We start from the raw sequence: 18,739 nt of genomic DNA, 5'->3' as shown, positions 1-18,739 counted from the left end.
TTAATAGGTATTTGCTCTTCAACAGTCATAATCAATTCCTGCAGTTCTCACTACTCACATGCACAGAAAATATTTCTTCCACCATTTTGCACACTTTGTTGATAGTGACCTCTCTAAAAGCATTATTGGCTTTTCTTCCTAATAATGCTTCATCAACTAGTATATTAGCCATACATTCGTCTATATAGTCGATCCAGTTGATCTGTGTCTTTTGGCCTTTATTGCTTAGATTTAAAGGTTACGCCATTCCTTGAAAAGATATCACATTTATAAGTTACTTAAGATATATCAATTGCAAAAAAAAAAAAAAATGAATTTGAAAAACATTACTCTAAATTGCATCCGTGTAATATTACATTCATATACGAAGACTAAAATCAAGATATGAGCATTAATATTCGTTACAAAAAAAATTAAAAAGAAGCATTTAATTATCGTTGAGTCGTGGATTATAGTTTGCCCACATATCAGATGCAATTGCAAGTTTAAAACCTTTCCATCGCTTCTTCTCCCTTCTAACTATGATGGATTCATTCTCAAATTCGTCTTCATCCTCATTATCACCCGCTTTAAATTCTCCGTGAATATATCCATTTACGTCCACATTTTCTCCCATATCATCGTCATTATTATCATTATTATACTCCAACTCAAGATCTTTATCATGATTTTTATTCACAATGTGATTGTGCAAGATAACACATGCATGAACTATATTCACTTGTGTGTGCATAAGATAGGCTGAGGTAGTCTTCAATATAGGAAATCGTGCTTTTAATACTCCAAACGCACGTTCTATAGCATTCCATAACAAGGAATGACGAAGATTAAACAACTCTTCTTTCATCCTTGCTCGCAACCCTGTCTAAATTCCTTAAAGTGATATCGAACTCCACGGAATGGTGCTAGGAAACTGGGCATGTTTGCAAAACCAGCATCAACTAAATAATATTTGCCTACAAGAAACATAAGCCCGAAGTCACTTAATTTTAAGGTACATATTAACTAATTAATATGTATTTATTGATTGACTTGAATTAATACCTGTTTGGACAATCAATTTATTGTTTTGGCTTACAACATCTGCTAACATTCGTGAATCTGAGGTTGATCCCTCCCACCCAGCTAGTATATATTGGAATTATAAATTAAAAGAACAACTCGCCAGGACATTCTTGGAGATATATCCCTTTCAATTGCACCACTTAGCTTGTTCCTTCAAACAGACCATGGCTGGAATGTGTGTGCCGTTTATGGCTCCAACACAACCCTAAGGAAAAGAAGTATAACTTATTTTTCCTTACTTTATGATTGAATTTATAAAATACAAAATATGTACTTACTAACTTGAAAATAAGGGAAAAACCTCGTACTATTTAATATCTCAGGAGGCAACCCTTTCTCGGGCGGTTTTAGAAATTCGGAATGTAGCCCGATGATTGCATTAAGCATCCTATTGAAGTGACGACTAATCGTTTCCCTAGAATGGTTGAATTGATGCTGCATAATACGATTCTTTACGTGATGGTTAAGTGTATGAAGGAAAATCACCAATCCTTCCTCTAAGGATACGCCTAATGTGCATTGTAGGTGACTCATCTCTCATATAATGTCACAAAGGTGAAAAAATGCATCTTTGTACATACGAATGTAATTGAAGCACGTTAGCCCTAGCCCATTAATAATCGCATTTGCAGCTTGAGCACCAGTCCAATTACATGGTTGTTGTTGTTCATGAGGCTCTTCTAGCATATTATTTTGTTCAAGCCAATAAATCATTAATACACTTGCTACAGCTGCTGCAACCATGGTGTTTAGCTCCATCATGAGATCTAAATCCGCCATGTTTAAGGTGTGTTTGGATAAAATTTTATAGATAACCAACTGTCTCACATAAAAGGCACATAAAGGTCAGAAATAACCAACAAATCAGAAGATCCTAGCCATCCATTCTTTGGACAATTCTTTAGACAATTATCTAATATGCTTGGGGATTGCTATAGTCCTCTTCTTTTGGAAGATGTTATATGTTTTTTCTTCACATCTGAATGCCAATATCATGTGTTTTATCAGGTTGGAGAATCAAATTCGTCTTTGAAGCTAGGACTATACAGAGAATGGAGCTTCTGGTGTTAAGCACTTTGAAGTGGAGGATGCAAATTGTTACTCCATTCATGTTCATAGATTACTTTCTTCAAAGGAGCAATGAAGGTAAATTGCTGTCAAGATCCACAATTTGTCGATGCATCAAACTCATCTTAAGCACAATTAAAGGTCTGTATCTTGCCTTCTTCTCCAAGATTTGCAAAGTTGGGAAATTTCTAATAGAGAAATTTTTAAAAATAAAATGCATGGATTGAATTCTTGGCATTTAGGCCCTCTGAGATTGCTTTAACAGTGGCAATATCTGTATCAGGAGAATCCCAAACGGTGTATTTGGACAAGGCCATTTCCTATGGCATGCATGTAAAAAAGGTAAATAGTTGTGCCCACCTAAAGAAGGATTTTCCTTCATCTTCCATCATTTATAGTTCAATTTAAAATTCAAACCATCTGATCAATTTGTTCATCTGTCTTTGGATTGCAGGAGAGAGTATAGAAGTGTTTTGAACTAATTCAAGAGATAACATTGATCAGTAAGCCTGTTAAATGTGTAAGTAGGCCAGTCTCACCAGTGCCACAGAGCCCCATTGGGGTGCTGGATGCTGCATGCTTGAGCTATAAAAGTGATGAAATTACAGTTGGGTCATGTGCAAATTCTCACACTAGCCCAGCCTCTAAGAGGAGGAAGCTAAACAGATCATCTGAGGTGGACATGTAGTCATGATGTTGTTTGATAAGGGGGGGTTTTCTCACACATGCCAGTTTGGTTGGTTGAGTGGGAGTTTTGGTGTGGTTTAGAAGGTGCCAAAAGAACATACAAGAGAGGGAAATTAAGGGGTTGGTGTACTCTTCATTAAGGGGTTGGTGTAGTGTTTTTTGAAAGACTTGAAACAGATAGTGGCTAATGTCAATGGATGGGAAATTGATGAATGCAGGCATAGTGGGGACTTCTTAACAGTTGGCTGCAACTAGCAGTAATTTACCGATGATAAGCACTTGAAAGAGCACGACAAATTTGAATGTACTGTGAACCATTGTATAACATCAAAGTGAATACTTCTTTTTCTATTTTTATTAGCAACAATATTACACTTTTTCCATTATAATACAGTCCCTCAATAGTCTGGATTACCATTTTGTCGGAACCACCTGCACAAACATGCTAGGGTAAAACATGCTGGACCAGTTCACCCCTGTGGTAGATAGATACTTTCAAGAAACAGCTGGACCAGTTCACCCCTGTGGTAAAACATGCTGGGGTTGGTTTTTCACTTGTTCAGGTAGTTGTAACACCATTATCACACAAAACAGAAGGCAACAATCAGATTTTAATTGATGAAGGCTAAAGATCAAATGGTCAAGATCTTCCGATCAAACAGAAATGACAGCAATCCTATCATTTCTTACCCATGAAATGGAAAAAAAACAAGAACATCGATCTTAAATCATCAGAACCCACAAAATGGAAACTGAAAAATAGATCCTCATTTTTAAAAAGAAAACGAAAAGTAAAACATGAAAAAGAAATTCATTACAATAATATCAATAGACCTAAATCTTCGGATCCACAGCAATACCAAATAAACAAAAAAAAAAAAAAAAAAAAAAAAAAACAACAGAAGTCATGAAGGCTATGTGACGTGTTTTGTGGGCCCACTATGATGTATTTGTTTCATCCACACCATCTATCCATTATTCCAGAAAATTTAAGGTCATCAGCCCAAAAATAAGGTACATCAAAATTTTGGGTGGACCACATCACTGGAAACAATGTTGATTGAACACCCACCATTAAAAACTTTTGGTGGGCCACCAATGTTTCCGATCAAACTGATATTTGTTTTGTTCCCTTCATCCAGGTCTTTATGACTTAATCAACAGCTTGGATGTGAAACAAACATTACAGTGGACCCTAGTAGTTTTTTAATGGTGGACTTTTAATCATAATTGTTTTCGATGGTGTGGTCCATGTGAGATTTAGATATCCCTCATTTTTGGAATCAAGCCCTAAAACGATCCAAAAGAATGGATGGACGGCATGGATAAAACAAATACAATATGGTGGGCCCCACATATCATCTGCATTATCCACGCCACCTCACCAAACTGCCTCCGTCAACGCAGAAGGGAAAAAAAGGAAAGAAAGAAAAACGCAATAGAGAGAAAAGGGGTTTCGTACCTTGCGAAAGCTCGATGTGAGAGGGAGAAGTAGACTGAGAGAGGGAGAAGGAGACTTGAGAGAGGGAAACGGAGGCTGAGAGAGGGAGATGAAGACATTGGAAAGGGATGGATGTCTATATATACAGCAATGACCATCAACCTTCTTCAATACAGAGCTCTGATTCTCCCCAATGTCAGCCTCGTAGCCCTCATTGCGCCTGCATGTAACTTGATAGACTTCAATGGCCTCTTGTAGCCTCACCTTCAATGCCACCTATAGTCTTCAATGGCCCTTCAGCCTTCACTCCGTCTGAGAAGGTAGGTACGCTTCTTCAATTCAGGTGCGATTCTTCCCAATGATTTTCATTTCAAAATTTTCAACCGTTACCTGTAACTTACTTACATGTAACTTGAAAAATAACTCCAGTGCCTGTAAGATTTTCGGTTCTTTCTCCTATAAGAAAGTCACAGGTTGAGAGAAAGTCACCTGTGACTTTCCTCCCCCCAAACACCAACTATAACAAAGTCACCTGTAACTTTGTCACATTTTAGAAAAGTTACGGGCATCCAAACTGGCCCTTAGGGTTTTATATATATATATATATATATATATATATATATATATATATATATATATATATGGTAAAACAATCGTGGGCCTTATTTTACACAGCACCGGTGTAAGAGGTACCTAAAGTACCGTTGTTATTCTTATTTGTTGTAGTGATTAAAGAAACTGCCTTTCATTTATGCACTACAACTTAGAAAAATGAAAGCAGCGTAAATGTTAAGACTTTAAATGCAATTACATGTGCTCTATCACCTGATAAATTTAAAAGAATCATTTCATGTGATACTATTAAACAAGCCTGGGATATTCTTGAAATGATACACGAAGGAACGACTATTGTCAAGAAATCTACTACAATTGAGATCTCTGATTTTTGATTTATTTAATATTTCAGTTCATTAATTTTTAAATTGGCATAGCCCCCCCCCCCCCCTCTCTAGGACTGAGAGCTTACCTTTTTCAAGTGGTACCAGAGCTAAGTTGCTCATTTACTTGGATTAAGTTACTTGAGTTTAAAGATCTAGAGCTTTATTATGTCAAATTTTGATAGCTTATTTATTACCAGGCCACCACCCTTTGATGGCTCAAATTATGCTTATTGAAACGCCAGAATGAGGATGTTCTTAAAATCCATTGATAAAAGCGTGTGGCAAGCTACGGTAACCAAATGGAAACCACCTGTGTTTGAGATTCTATGTAGTGATGGAACCAAGTCCATTAAAGAAACTGCTTTTTATTTATGGTCTACACCTCAGAAAAATGAAAGAAGTGTAAATGCTAAGACTTTAAATGCAATTACATATGCTCTATCACCTGATAAATTCAAAAGAATCGTTTCATGTGATACATCTAAAGAAGCCTGGGATATTCTTGGAATGACACACGAAACAATCATTTCATGTGATACAGTTAAACAAGCTTGGGATTTGAGAATACATTTAGGTTTTAAGTTTATGTTTTAGGTTTAGGTTAAGGTTATAGGTTTAGGTTTAGGTTTAGGTTTAAGTTATAGGTTATAGCTTAGGGAATTAAGAATAGTTTAAGGTTTAGGTTTAGGAAATCAGGTTCGGGTTCGGGATTGGGTTTAGGTTTGGGTTTAGGTTTTATGTTATAGGTTTAGGTTAAGGTTATAGGTTTAGGTTTGGGTTTGGGTTTAGGTTATAGATTATAGGTTTAGGTTATAGGTTAGAGGTTTAGGTTTAGGTTATAGGTTTAGGGATTTGAGAATATGTTTAGGTTATAGGTTTAGGTTTAGGTTTAGGTTTCGTTTATAGGTTTAGGGATTTGAGAATAGGTTTAGGTTATAAGTTTAGGTTTAGGTTAGGTTATAGGTTATAGGTTAAGGTTATAGGTTGTAGGTTATAGGTTTAGGTTTAGGTTTAGGAATTCGGGTTCAGGTTCGGGTTCGGGTTATATGTTTGGGTTAAGGTGTATGTTTAAGTTAAGTGAATTAAGTATAGGTTATAGGTTTAGGTTTATGTTTAGGCTAAGGGTTTAGGGATTCAGATTTGGGTTTGGGATCGGGTTTAGGTTTGGGTTTTCAAGTTTAGGTTTAGGTTTAGGTTAGGGAGTTGAGATTAGGATTAGGTGTAAGTTTAGGTTTAGGGATTTGAGATTAGGATTAGGTGTAGGTTTAGGTTTAGGGATTTGAGAATACGTTTAGGTTTTAGGTTTAGGTTTAGGTTTTAGGTTATAAGTTATAGGTTTAGGTTATAGGTTTAGGTTAAGGTTTAGGTTTAGGTTTGGGTTTAGGTTATAGGTTAAAGGTTTAGGTTTAGGTTATAGGTTTAGGGATTTGAGAATAGGTTTAGGTTATAGGTTATAGGTTTAGGTTTAGGTTTAGGTTATAGGTTTAGGGATTTGAGAATAGGTTTAGGTTATAGGTTTAGGTTTAGGTTTAGGTTAGGTTATAGGTTATAGGTTTAGGTTAAGGTTATAGGTTAAGGTTAAGGTTATAGGTTTAGGTTTAGGTTAGGTTATAGGTTTAGGTTTAGGTTTAGGAATTCGAGTTCAGGTTTGGGTTCGGGTTCGGTTTATTTGTTTGGGTTAAGGTGTAGGTTTAAGTTAAGTGAATTAAGTTTAGGTTATAGGTTATAGGTTTAGGTTTAGGTTTAGGTTAAGGGTTTAGGGATTCAGATTTGGGTTCGGGATCGGGTTTAAGTTTGGGTTTTCAAGTTTAGATTTAGGTTCGGGAGTTGAGATTAGGATTAGGTGAAGGTTTAGGTTTAAGGATTTGAGAATACGTTTAGGTTTTAGGTTTAGGTTTAGGTTTTAGGTTATAGGTTATAGGTTAAAGTTTAGGTTTAGGTTTAGGTTATAGGTTTAAGTTTGGGTTTGAGTTATAGGTTTAGGTTTTTTGTTAAAGGTTATAGGTTTGACCAGAATATAGGTTCGAGTTATATGCTTGGATTTAGGTGTAGGTTTAACTTAAGTGAATTAAGTTTAGGTTATAGGTTTAGGTTATAGGTTTAGGTTAAGGGTAAGGGTTTAGGGATTCAGATTCAGGTTCGGGTTCGGGATCGGGTTTAGGTTTGGGTTTTCAAGTTTAGGTTTAGATTAGGGAGTTGAGATTAGGATTAGGTGTAGGTTTAGGTTTAGGGATTTGAGAATACATTTAGGTTTTAGGTTTAGGTTAAGGTTATAGGTTTAAGTTATGGGTTTAGGTTATAGGTTATAGGTTTAGGTTTAGGTTATAAGTTAAGGTTTAGATTTAGGTTATAGGTTTAGGTTTAGGTTTATGTTAAGGTTTAGGTTATAGATTTAGGGAATTGATAATAGGTTAAGGTTGAGGTTTAGGAAATTGGGTTCGTGTTTGGGATCGGGTTTAGGTTTGGGTTTTCAAGTTTAGGTTTAGGTTAACGAGTTGAGATTAGGATTAATTGTAGGTTTAGGTTTAGGTTAACGAGTTGAGATTAGGATTAATTGTAGGTTTAGGTTTAGGGATTTGAGAATACATTTAGATTTTTGGTTTAGGTTTAGGTTAAGGTTATAGGTTTAGGTTAGGTTTAGGTTTAGGTTATAAGTTATAGGTTATAACTTTAGGGAATTGAAAATAGGTTAAGGTTTAGGTTTAAGAAATCGGGTTTGGGTTCGGGATCGGGTTTAGGTTTGGGTTTTCAAGTTTAGGTTTAGGTTTAGGTTAGGGAGTTGAGATTAAGATTAGGTGTAGGTTTAGGTTTAAAGATTTGAGAATACGTTAAGGTTTAGGTTTAGGAAATCGGGTTCGGGTTTGGGATCGGGTTTACGTTTGGGTTTTAGGCTTAGGTTTTAGGTTTAGATTATAGTTAGGTTATAAGTGTAGGTTATAGGTTTAGGTTTAGGTTAGGTTATGGGTTAAGATTTAGGGAATTGAGTTTCGGTTATAGATTATAGGTTTAGGTTATAGGTTATAGGTTATAGGTTAAGGTTTAGGGAATTGAGTTTAAGTTATAGGTTATTGGTTTAGGTTATAGGTTATAAGTTAAGGTTGAGGGAATTGAGTTTAGGTTATAGGTTATAGGTTATTGGTTATAGGTTATAGGTTAAGGTTTAGGGAATTGAGTTTGGGTTATAGGTTATTGCTTATAGGTTATAGGATAAGGTTTAGGGAATTGAGTTTGGGTTATAGGTTATAGGTATAGGTTATAGGTTATAGGTTAGGTTGTAGGTTAAGTTTTAGGTTTAGGTTATAGGTTTTGAGATTTGAGAATAGGTTTAGGTTAAGGTTAAAAGTTTAGGTTAAGGTTATAAGTATAGGTTTAGGTTATAGGTTACGGTTTAGGTTTAGGTTATAAGTATAGGTTTTGGGATTTGAGAATAGGTTTAGGTTAAGGTTATAAGTTTAGGTTAGCAAGATACAGACCTTACAAGCTCCCAGAGAAATACTTCCTTGTGGCTATACAGACTATGAAATATCAAGTCCAAATGACGGCTGACCTGCATAATTAAGAAAGCATGAGAACAATCAATCAGATATAATCAGACGTAACAGGCCATCCTGATGGATCGGTGGGGCTAGAAAGAAGAAAAAATATTACAGTTTTATATATTTTTGACATTGAATGGTTTTATTCCATGTGCACCAGGATGACAATGTTTTTAGTCCTATATCTGTGTAGTCATTTATACCAAGGTGCATGAATACATTGTGTATTGGACTTCTGACAATAGTGCACATGTTTTCCAAAATATTAAAAACTTAGTTCTTTATCTACTCTTAAGTTTTGTCCTTTAGACACCTCCCACTCTACAAGTATGTTCCGATCCAACCTTCATTATCAGTATAAAAAGGTATTTAGTTGAATGATTGTCTTACTCTTATCCGTTAAAAACAAAAGTTTCTTGCTCTTCTGCATTTTGAATCCCCCAAAAGGGCAAAAAGGCAAACAGAAACAAAATTGAGAAAATGTGTCCCTCCCAGAGATTGTTTGGCAAAATTGATCATTACGGATTCATGTCCATGAATATCTCATTCCACAGAAAAAACCAACAAAACTCTTTCATGGTCTTTGCACAAATCACGCCCATTAATATCCATGTTTCTGAGTGCGAAAATGGAAACCAAACTCTCTGCAACAAGATCGGGAAACCTGAATATATGTAACTTGGAAAATTTGATAAACATCCATAAGTAACAGCACTGATGTAGCAGGACACACATCTAGGGTGATCCTTATAGTTAGAGCATAATAATTTGGCGAAAAAAGGGATATCATTATACTTTCCTGGCAAGGCAAACCCAATGGAGCACTGGTATTTAAAAATAAAAATTAAAAAAAAAAAGAAGAAAAAAAAACACTCAAAACTCAAACATGCAATTTATGTTTAAGCAGCGGTAACCATCCTCCCATCTTCAATGAAGTAAATTGCACTTTCTAGCACCTGAAATAAAAAAGCAGCGAGAAAAATCAAACTAAGCTTCTGCAAAGCCTTCATCTAATATCCCTTTATAAGAACCACTTGAGATGGTTACTTTAAAATAGATACGGATAGCAGGTATGTCTAGAAATTTCATTAAAAAAATAGTCCACTTAGGGTGCATTTGGACACTATTGAATTGAATTGATTATCAGTCTAATAAAGTGGCAGCAACCAATTGAGAGGTTAGGATCACATACTGATTTTGGACCATGCATGAGGTGATGATTTGGATGGTCCAGACCCTTAGGTGGGCCCCAGTGGTTAGCTTTCCCAGCCCAAGAATCAGGCTAAAATTCCCAATAGCTGTCCAAAAAACCCACTGACAGTTAAATCGATTTGGCTGACAATACAGGTTAAACTTACACATCCCACCAGTTGAATCGTCATCACCATCATGTAAACCTTATCCCAACAAACAGAAATCAGCTATTAGTATCTTGTTCCGTCATTCCACTCTACCAAGGGCCATACTTCAATTACGATGAAAGTTGCAGCAAATGTTTCAGCTAGCTGCCACTCAATTCTTTCGAACCGCACGGGACCAGCGATGATAAATTCAGCTTGTGACAGACAACGAGAGCACAAACTCCCACAAGAGTTATGTAATAGTCTATTATGTAGGCTGCACAAAATCAACAAGTTGTGCCCCACTTGTTGAATGGATCATCTTAATCCCTAGGTCAGGGCCCAAACTGTTGTGTTCATGCAAATGGGCACATCCTGTTTCATGTCGGACGTTGAGTAATATATTCATAATGCAAACGGCTAGAGGTAGGTGTTTTCCTTTTCATGTAGCAGAGTCCACATTCATATAGCAGAGTATCATTTGTGAAATATTATAATCATCCATGGCTGTTCAATTATGTTTGGGACACTCATTGGACTTCGGATTTTTAGCTATCTAGATGGCACTTTGGTAATCACAAAATAACATAACAGGCGTAGCAAGAATGACAAGAAATACCAAAGTGCCCTATGAAGCGCCAGACAATCTATATGGTAAAGCAAGATATTTCTGCTTCTTGTTTTACCATAAAATAGACAATACCAAGAAAAAAAATGCAAAATCCAGCAACAAACTTCCAATCAGAATTAATGCTACAAAATCAGAGCCGATGTAGGAGTAAAGATCAAGTAGCTAAGTTAAAGACAATGCACAAATCAAGAGTGTTTCAAACATCATGTTCACAACATTAACTAAATGAACATATCCATGAGCACTTGAGAACTAATTGACATGGGAAAAATCAGGGTGAGTTTATATGGAATAAGAAAAGAGAAGAAAGGTAAATGCTCTATAAAATATGGCATATGACATGCATGGAGATTCAAATGTTTCGTACCCACGGGATGATAGCTTGAAGATTCAAATGTTTGGTTTCAACATAGTAAATCCCTAATTAAGGTTTCAACATTGTAAATCCCTAATTAGGAATTCACCATTGTAAAATCCTAATTAGGGTTTCAACATTGAAGATACTCGAACTCAAGAGAGAGATCGAGGGTGACATTGACACGTAGACACTACCAAAAAAATGATAAATGGCTACGGACTATGCTAGTTTTTGGCTACGGATATAAACCGTAGCTAAACTACTATGGCTTAAATCCGTAGCTAAAAATAATCGTACTGTAGCTAAAAGCTAACACCACCCCTCGCACCTACAACATGGGACGACCCCATAAGGGACTCTACGATGCACATTAAAATTTGTGTGCTCCATCTAAGACATCTATTTATTTTTAAATAGCATTTTGGGCAAGGGCCCAAGAAAGGAAGTAGATCGAAGGCTCAAGTGGACCACATGGTTGGAAATAGTGGAGATTAAATACCTACCATTGATCGATGGTGTGGTTCAAATTGACCTTCAAATTGCCTATATTTTGCGGTCATTCCTTATAAAATAAAATTAAAAAATTAATGGACGGAGTGGATATATGAAATACATCATGATAGATCCCATAAAGCAGCCCTTGAGACGGCCGTTTGTCACTGTTAAAACCGTGTGAAAGTTGATGTGCGGTAAACGGCTACGGCCATGGGGCTTTTAGCTACGGATTAAAACCGTAGAAGAGCCGTAGCAGGTTTCAAAGCGGAAACTCATCCCGCGCTGCCCTCTTTCATTTCCCCCCTTGCACAAAACTTTTCATCTCCCTCCTCTGGGAAAAAAAACCCATTCCGCCCCCGCCCGCATCCATCTCTCTCTCTCTCTCTCTCTCTCTCTCTCTCTCTCTCGATCTCCAGCGCCCCTTTCTCTCTCTCGATCTCCCCTCTCACGAACCCCTTTTCTCTCCCTAACCACCCCCTCTCTCTCGATCTCATGAAGACATCCCTCTCTAACGCCATAATCCGCGTCCATTTTAGGTACGCAAGAATGATTTTCTTCTTTTTTTCTCTTTTGAATATTCATATTGCTGTCTTTTTTTTTGGTGGAATTGGATTGGGTTTTTTTTTTTTTTTTTTAAGAAACCCACTCATTTAAGATCTCCACCTTCATAACTCTAGAAGGGGATCTACATTGAACATATCCTCTGTTTCACCACTACGGTGGCTCGCCATCACACCCCAACCAGCCCATTTGGACATTTTCACAGCTTCAATGCTCTCAGTGACAGGCCCAATTTAGTTCACCTTTAACAAAAGGGCATTGCAGGCCTTTTCTTTGATTGCTTTCTCCACACGCTTAGGGTTGGTGATGAGTAGATCATCACCAACAATCTGTACTTTCTCACCAATCTCTGTAGTCAGATTAGCATAGTACAAGAGATGGGATGGTCATCATATCTGGGACACCTGATCAGACGCAAGCAGCATAGAGCCTTCTTCAAGCTTTCATACTCAGCTGATGGTTGTTGCTCCAGGATTCTCATGCCCAGCTGCTATGGTCACTTGGATGGGACAAGTGAAGATTTGAACTGCCACTGTTCTATACCGAGTGGACCACGCCATGAGATAAAAAAAGGTAGATTGGGATGCTTACCATTAAGACCACCTTTCAGCTTATCGAAATTTTGGGTCAGGCTTATATTTGGTTTTCTCGATGTGGGTTAGAGTCACCTTATGAACGGGTTGGATGACATACAAACATAATGGGAGGCCCCAGTTCCAATGTCAGGCATCCCCCATCCATACCTTTCACTGTGGTGTGGCCCAGTTGAGCTTTAGATTGACCTAATTTTTAGGGGTATGTACTGTAAAATAATGGATTAAGTGGATGTCACATACGCACAACTTCTTTTTTCTCTTTTTCGGTTAAGCTATATCAGCAATTTGGCTGGTCTGGATTACGGGACAATTATCCCATGTGTATGATTGAATAGGAGTGGCAATGGTTGTGGCCCAGTTGTGTATGGACAGGGCTTGGTCCCCTTGGTTATTATTATTATTTTTCTATATTTTTGCTCTGCAGATTCTTGAACTGCCAAGTCATCCTTACTTTGTTGGTGTCCAGTTTCATCCTGAATTCAAGTCGAGACCAGGAAAACCTTCCACACTTTTCTTAGGTATCATCTCTATTGGCTAGTAATCCTTGTAGTAAGTAAATGACAAAAAAATTGTTGTTTCTTCAATTTAAGCATGTATTAGTTGAAGTGCATGCCTCCATGCAGAGTGAGATGATGTCAGAATCGCTTGACAATGTCTTAGACGATGATGAGGCCGAAGAGGAAACTGAGGAACTGACTAACCAAGTAAACTTCTCCTTTATTTAATAATGGAATCTGCTCTATGGAGCTAACCATGCCATGGGTTAGATGATTATCCCTTTAAGCCTCCCAAGGTGACTACAGCTGATCTCTCATTTTAGTGAGCAGTTGGGGACCTTGAATGAAGAAAGGTGGGTTTTGAAGTTTAGGGGATAGGAAAAGGTTATATGCTTAAGGAAACTTTGAAATCAGGAATATTTGTAACATTTGAAGTTTTAACTAGGAGACAATTTTGGCATGTACTGACATCCAGATCTTAGTAGAAGAAAAAAACATAGAATATATTTATTTTGGATAGGTTGGTTTATTTATTCAGGATGAAGTGGAAGTTTCTTTACTGAAATAAATGGTCTTTCTCCTTTAACTTACTCCATTGAGAAGAAAATTCCATGGTGGATGATATAAGTCAAATTGGGTGTGGCTAGTCCTGCTCTATTTGTTGTTGGGGCTAGCAGTGGGGTGTGTGTACTGCTATGCTAACTAAAAAGAAAAAGAAAAAAAGTCTTGCTCTATTTGTCGTTGCCTCTTATTATTTATATCTTGAAAGGATATTGTCCTTGTTTCTCACCTTCCATAAAGTTTTGTCGCTGATGTCAAATGTTTTTTTTATTTTTATTATATATATATATATATATATATATATATATATATATATATATATATATATATTATTGTAGTTTATGCAGTGGTAAAAGTACTTTAACCTTCAATTTGATCTATTATCTTGAGGAAGACTAATGTGACAATGAGATTTTGTCAGTTTCCTATTTTCAATTTTGAGAAACTAAGTAAGTGGACTGAATCTATCCAATATTCAGGTTGCCTTCCGTGCCAAAATTTTGCATCCAAACATCAACAGTAATGGTAGCATCTGCCTCGACATTTTGAAGGAGCACTGGAGCCCTACTCTCACAATGTCCAAGGTGACTCAGTTCTTAATCCACCTTGCTTCTTTTCAGGTCTTCTTGTTTGTAGCATATTCATTTTGCATGGTTAAGAAATATCCAACGTTTCAATCATTGATAATGATATTACCTGGCTCAAGGTAATTCATATGGCACTGCAGTGGTTCTAGGGTATGGCCTAGTGACTGACCATGTCTGCATGTGAGTCCTATTTGACAATCACGCATGAATGGGTTCCCTACTATTTTGAGTTGGCATGATGTTTTACATGTCAAGGTGCTTTTTACCTAGCGGTTTGCCTATCAACTACCCCTCCATGGCCTTACCATGCTTGCTTGCCCTTTGATGTGTGCATGTAATAGTTGTTATTGGGAATCAATACCAAATTACCATGTAGTTGCCTAGCAACTACCCCTCCATCACCCTACCATGCTTTGTTTGCCCTTTGGTGTGTGCATTTTATAGTTGGTATTGGGAATCAATACCAGATTACCAGGTGGGACTATAATGTTCTTGTGAATGGTGTCGGTGTGAGCATGTGCCATGGTCAGATCTGAGAGCCCAGGTGGGATTGTAATGTGTTTGAGACTGATGGCTTTCTTCTTGACACTTGCCCAATTCTTTTAGCCCTGGATTCAGAAGAGAAGACTAGCATATGCAAAACATAAGCATGTAATAGCAGGAATTTTAAGGCACGTGCACTCAGAAGCAACTCTAGGAAGGCTCCTCAAAGAAGGTGATCAGCTTGACATAGACATCATAAAGAAGTTAGTTCCCAACAAATACTTTCTGCATTTTTCAACATCTTTTTATACATGTTTGATATTTATTTTCTTTCCTGTTGTAATTACAAATTATTTAAGAGAATCGATGAGGATAACAACACATTTTTATCAATTCGCGAGTTAACAGCACTGATCATTGGAATCAAATTTGACAAGATAGATTTTGATAGGGATGATGCTATGAAAAAGGTAATGGATGAGTTTGATACATCGAAAGATAATCAACTCTCTGAAGAAGAGTTTGTGAGAGGAATCTCAAAATGGGTTGAGTACGCTAAGCGTTCTGTCCCTCAACCAACTATTGATCAGAATAGATTAATTTACGACTTTCATCAGTAAGTTGCCTCATTCTCATGGTATGTTTTCCCATAATTGTCATAAGCAACATTAGTGATTTTTAAAAAATAAAATAAAATGAAAAGTGCATCTTTCACCAAGACATGGTGTGATGTAGAGAAACTTCAGAGTTTGGATTCCCCTTCATCAAAACAAATTCAAGGTATTGACAATAGACATTCCTGTTAACAACATTATTGATTTTATTTTTTTAAAACAATGAAAAGTGCGTCTTTCTTTTTATTGAAATTTCAGTTATAGAAAATTTCTAGGAATCTCTAAGGATAAATGTGGCAACTCTCTTGATTTTGTATTCATAATGTGAATTCCCTATTTTTATTTTATTTATTTATTTTTGCATTGATTTGTTTCCTTTTTTGATGGAAAATATATCTAGTTTCTTAAAGTAGTTTGACTCAAAGGACATACCATCACCCAAAAAGAAGTTGTTCTGTCAAGAGATATCCATCTCCTATAGGTATTTGCTGCTTCTTTTTCAACTGAATTGAACTATGGTTTGTGCTGGTTTTTCTTTTACCTTTTTTAAAAAAAAATGCTAGGAAGTGATACGTCGGCCAGTCCCAAGCCCAGGTAAGGGAGGACTGATGGCAAGTGGGCAGCTGCTGTGACTTGCACAAGTGGAGATGCTTCTCCAGATTGTCATTGTGTACTGAAACTCCATATATCTTGGGTGACAAACACCCTTTCCAGAAATGGACAGTCAAGTAAGTACTGTGTCACATGCACTGGAGAGTACCTCTTTAATATTCTGATTCATGGTAATGTCACTATATGTGTGTGTGGGAAATGCTCCTATAAGGTCCAGCTTGACACCACGAGTCAGTGGTGAAAATAGGCCCGACTGGAACTTGTCAGCCCCTGAAATGGGCGAGTCATGACTTATTCATCGACAGAATGAGTTGGTCTGAGTCGGCCTGTTAAAGACCATGCTTGTCTTAGAGTAGAAAAATGCACAAGAAAAGATTTGAGTTTTATTGTTTTGACAGGCTTATAATCATTTGTTGGATATTCACATTTCTTTTTTTTTCTTTCTTTTCTTTTTGGTACTAAGAGAATAAAATTGTGTTTTCAGGTTTGCCAGCGACACATGTACGCCTGGGACTGTTAGGAGAAAATATTCATTGGTGATAGTTTGAAAAACCAACTTCTCTTTCGATAGTTGGAAATTAATGTATGCATGGTTGTTCGTGAGGATATATCCACTACAACACAATGAGTGCACTATCATTATCTTTTAGCCACTTTCTATACAGCGCACCATACTGAATTTTGAATTTTAATTTGTGCTGCTATGGTCTTTGTTTTCAGCATGGTGTAGAAGGACAGACGAGCTTGTTGATGGCTTGGTTTTCATGTTCATTTGGCTAGGTTTTGAAAGGCATTGGAGTAAACCCCATCAAGAGGTTTATAGATTTTTAGTTGTTGGCTTGAGTTGCAGTCTACTTTGTAATTACTGTGACTCTATTCGTCATTTTTAAACTGAGGAATTTGGGTTCTTGATGGTTTAGCTAGAGCTTCATTCTGGATCTCGTCTTTATTATGTTTATGCAGGTGGTGGAAAATGCAAAAATCTAGGTAGAAACGGTATGGGTTTTTTTTAAAAAAATAAATAAATAAATCTGGTCTTTTTTTAATGGCCAGAGAGAGTTCTATATTACAATGGTTCTTTTAACTATATAGCTAATTTCATTTTTGCTAACATTGCTGTCGTAGCAGCCATGATACGATTGGATATGAGTGAATATATGGAGTGGCAAAGAAAGTAGTTGGCAAGATTAAAGTGGAAGGTTAGTTTTCAATGGTATAAACCGAATGTCATGATGTTTGGTGCAACCAACTGCACCCTAAGCTACACTTATTTTCATTGGTACAGAAATTGTGAGTAATAGTCTATCTTAAATCAGACGTTAAGAAGTCCTAAGCCTTCTTAGAACATCTCAGGTTGTGTTTATGTTTGTATAAGTCCCGACTTTTGAGTTTTGGAACATCTAAAGTTTGAAATTCTCATTATAGAGTATTTCTCTGTGCTTGTAACGTAGTAAAATCCACCATTACTTACTTGCATTTGTGTATTGTATGTTAATATCCCAGTACTCTCACCTGCATTTATGTATTGTATTTGAAGACATGTTTAGATGTATCCCAGAATGAGAATGAAATCGAGTATGCATCGGCTGGTGCATATTCACTGGATTGGAGCTGTTTGGCATGATTCAAGAGGCTGATATTGGTGTTGGTATCAATAATATTGAAGGCATGTAGGTTTGTTGTTCCTACAGTCAGGCTGCCCATATATCTTCCTAACTATAAGTCACATGTCATATATTTGAGCCATGCTCATACTATAGGATCTTGGAAGCTCTACAACTAGGAATAACAAAATCGCTAACTCTTATATTAATTTGAGTTACTTGTATCCCACATATATCAACCATCACATCTTGCCAAAGTTGCCTGAAAGCTACCTCTGCAGAAATACTTTACTGGTAAATATATCCCTTGAGTTTGTGGATGATGTGAATATGACAATATATCTCATGATTTACAAGATAAGCCTTTATTTTCCTCATAAAATGAGCTTATGGTCCAATTTGCTTATAATTGATTGTTCCTCAATACAAGTCTTTGATTCCAAGACGCTCTTGGTGGAAATTCAAAAACAACATTTATTGCAAATGCCAGCCCATCTATTTGGTGTGTACCTATTTTCCTAGAGTTCTCTAATTTACTTTTTTATTTGTTTCATATTTAGAATTATATTTGTTTTGTATTGTGAATCACAAAGATAATTGTTTCCATGCTTGGTTCCAGCACAAACTAGTCCATTCATCCAATCTGGTCCAGGTTTTACATCCAGTCAGCTTTTAAGGTTCTTTGGGTTATGCTTGTTCTTTGCGTTAGTTTTTCATGATGTGGCATGGTGGTTTCCCACTTTCCCTCTTCTTCCAAGAATTGGAAATGGTGTATTTTAGTTTTGTTGTCTTATGTGTAATATGTTTTTCATGATGTACTACACTATAAATTATAGCTAATGTCTTTGCAGATGCTTTCAGACAACCGAACAAGCTGTAGTTGTTCATCAGCCAAGCAAAAGTCATACCCAAATCTTGCATTGTGACTTTCTATTATTTGTGGAACCTAATGTTGTGTAACAGTTTAATTAAGTTTGTTTTGAAAACTTTAACTAGATTGTTGTAATTGTAATTGATTAAATGAAGGATTGTAATTGATTCATTATTGAATGAATGAATGAT

General features: G+C 36.5%; 1 long non-coding RNA gene and 1 pseudogene across 1 annotated transcript; both read left to right on the top strand.

Annotated features, from left to right (window-relative positions):
* The first annotated feature begins 1,807 nt into the window (after nt 1-1,807).
* On the top strand, nt 1,808-2,821 carry LOC131220241 (cyclin-D2-2-like; annotated as a pseudogene).
* Nucleotides 2,822-15,856: 13,035 nt separating this feature from the next.
* On the top strand, nt 15,857-16,886 carry LOC131221666 (uncharacterized). Its single transcript, XR_009159515.1, has 3 exons — nt 15,857-15,942; nt 16,025-16,189; nt 16,794-16,886. It is a non-coding gene; the product is annotated as an uncharacterized LOC131221666 (long non-coding RNA).
* Nucleotides 16,887-18,739: the final 1,853 nt, after the last annotated feature.

This window comes from Magnolia sinica, chromosome 12 (genome assembly GCF_029962835.1).
Source record: "Magnolia sinica isolate HGM2019 chromosome 12, MsV1, whole genome shotgun sequence".
Classification (NCBI taxonomy): Eukaryota; Viridiplantae; Streptophyta; class Magnoliopsida; order Magnoliales; family Magnoliaceae; genus Magnolia; species Magnolia sinica.
Note: the sequence above shows the minus strand (reverse complement) of the source record. Positions and strands in the feature narration are given on the sequence as shown.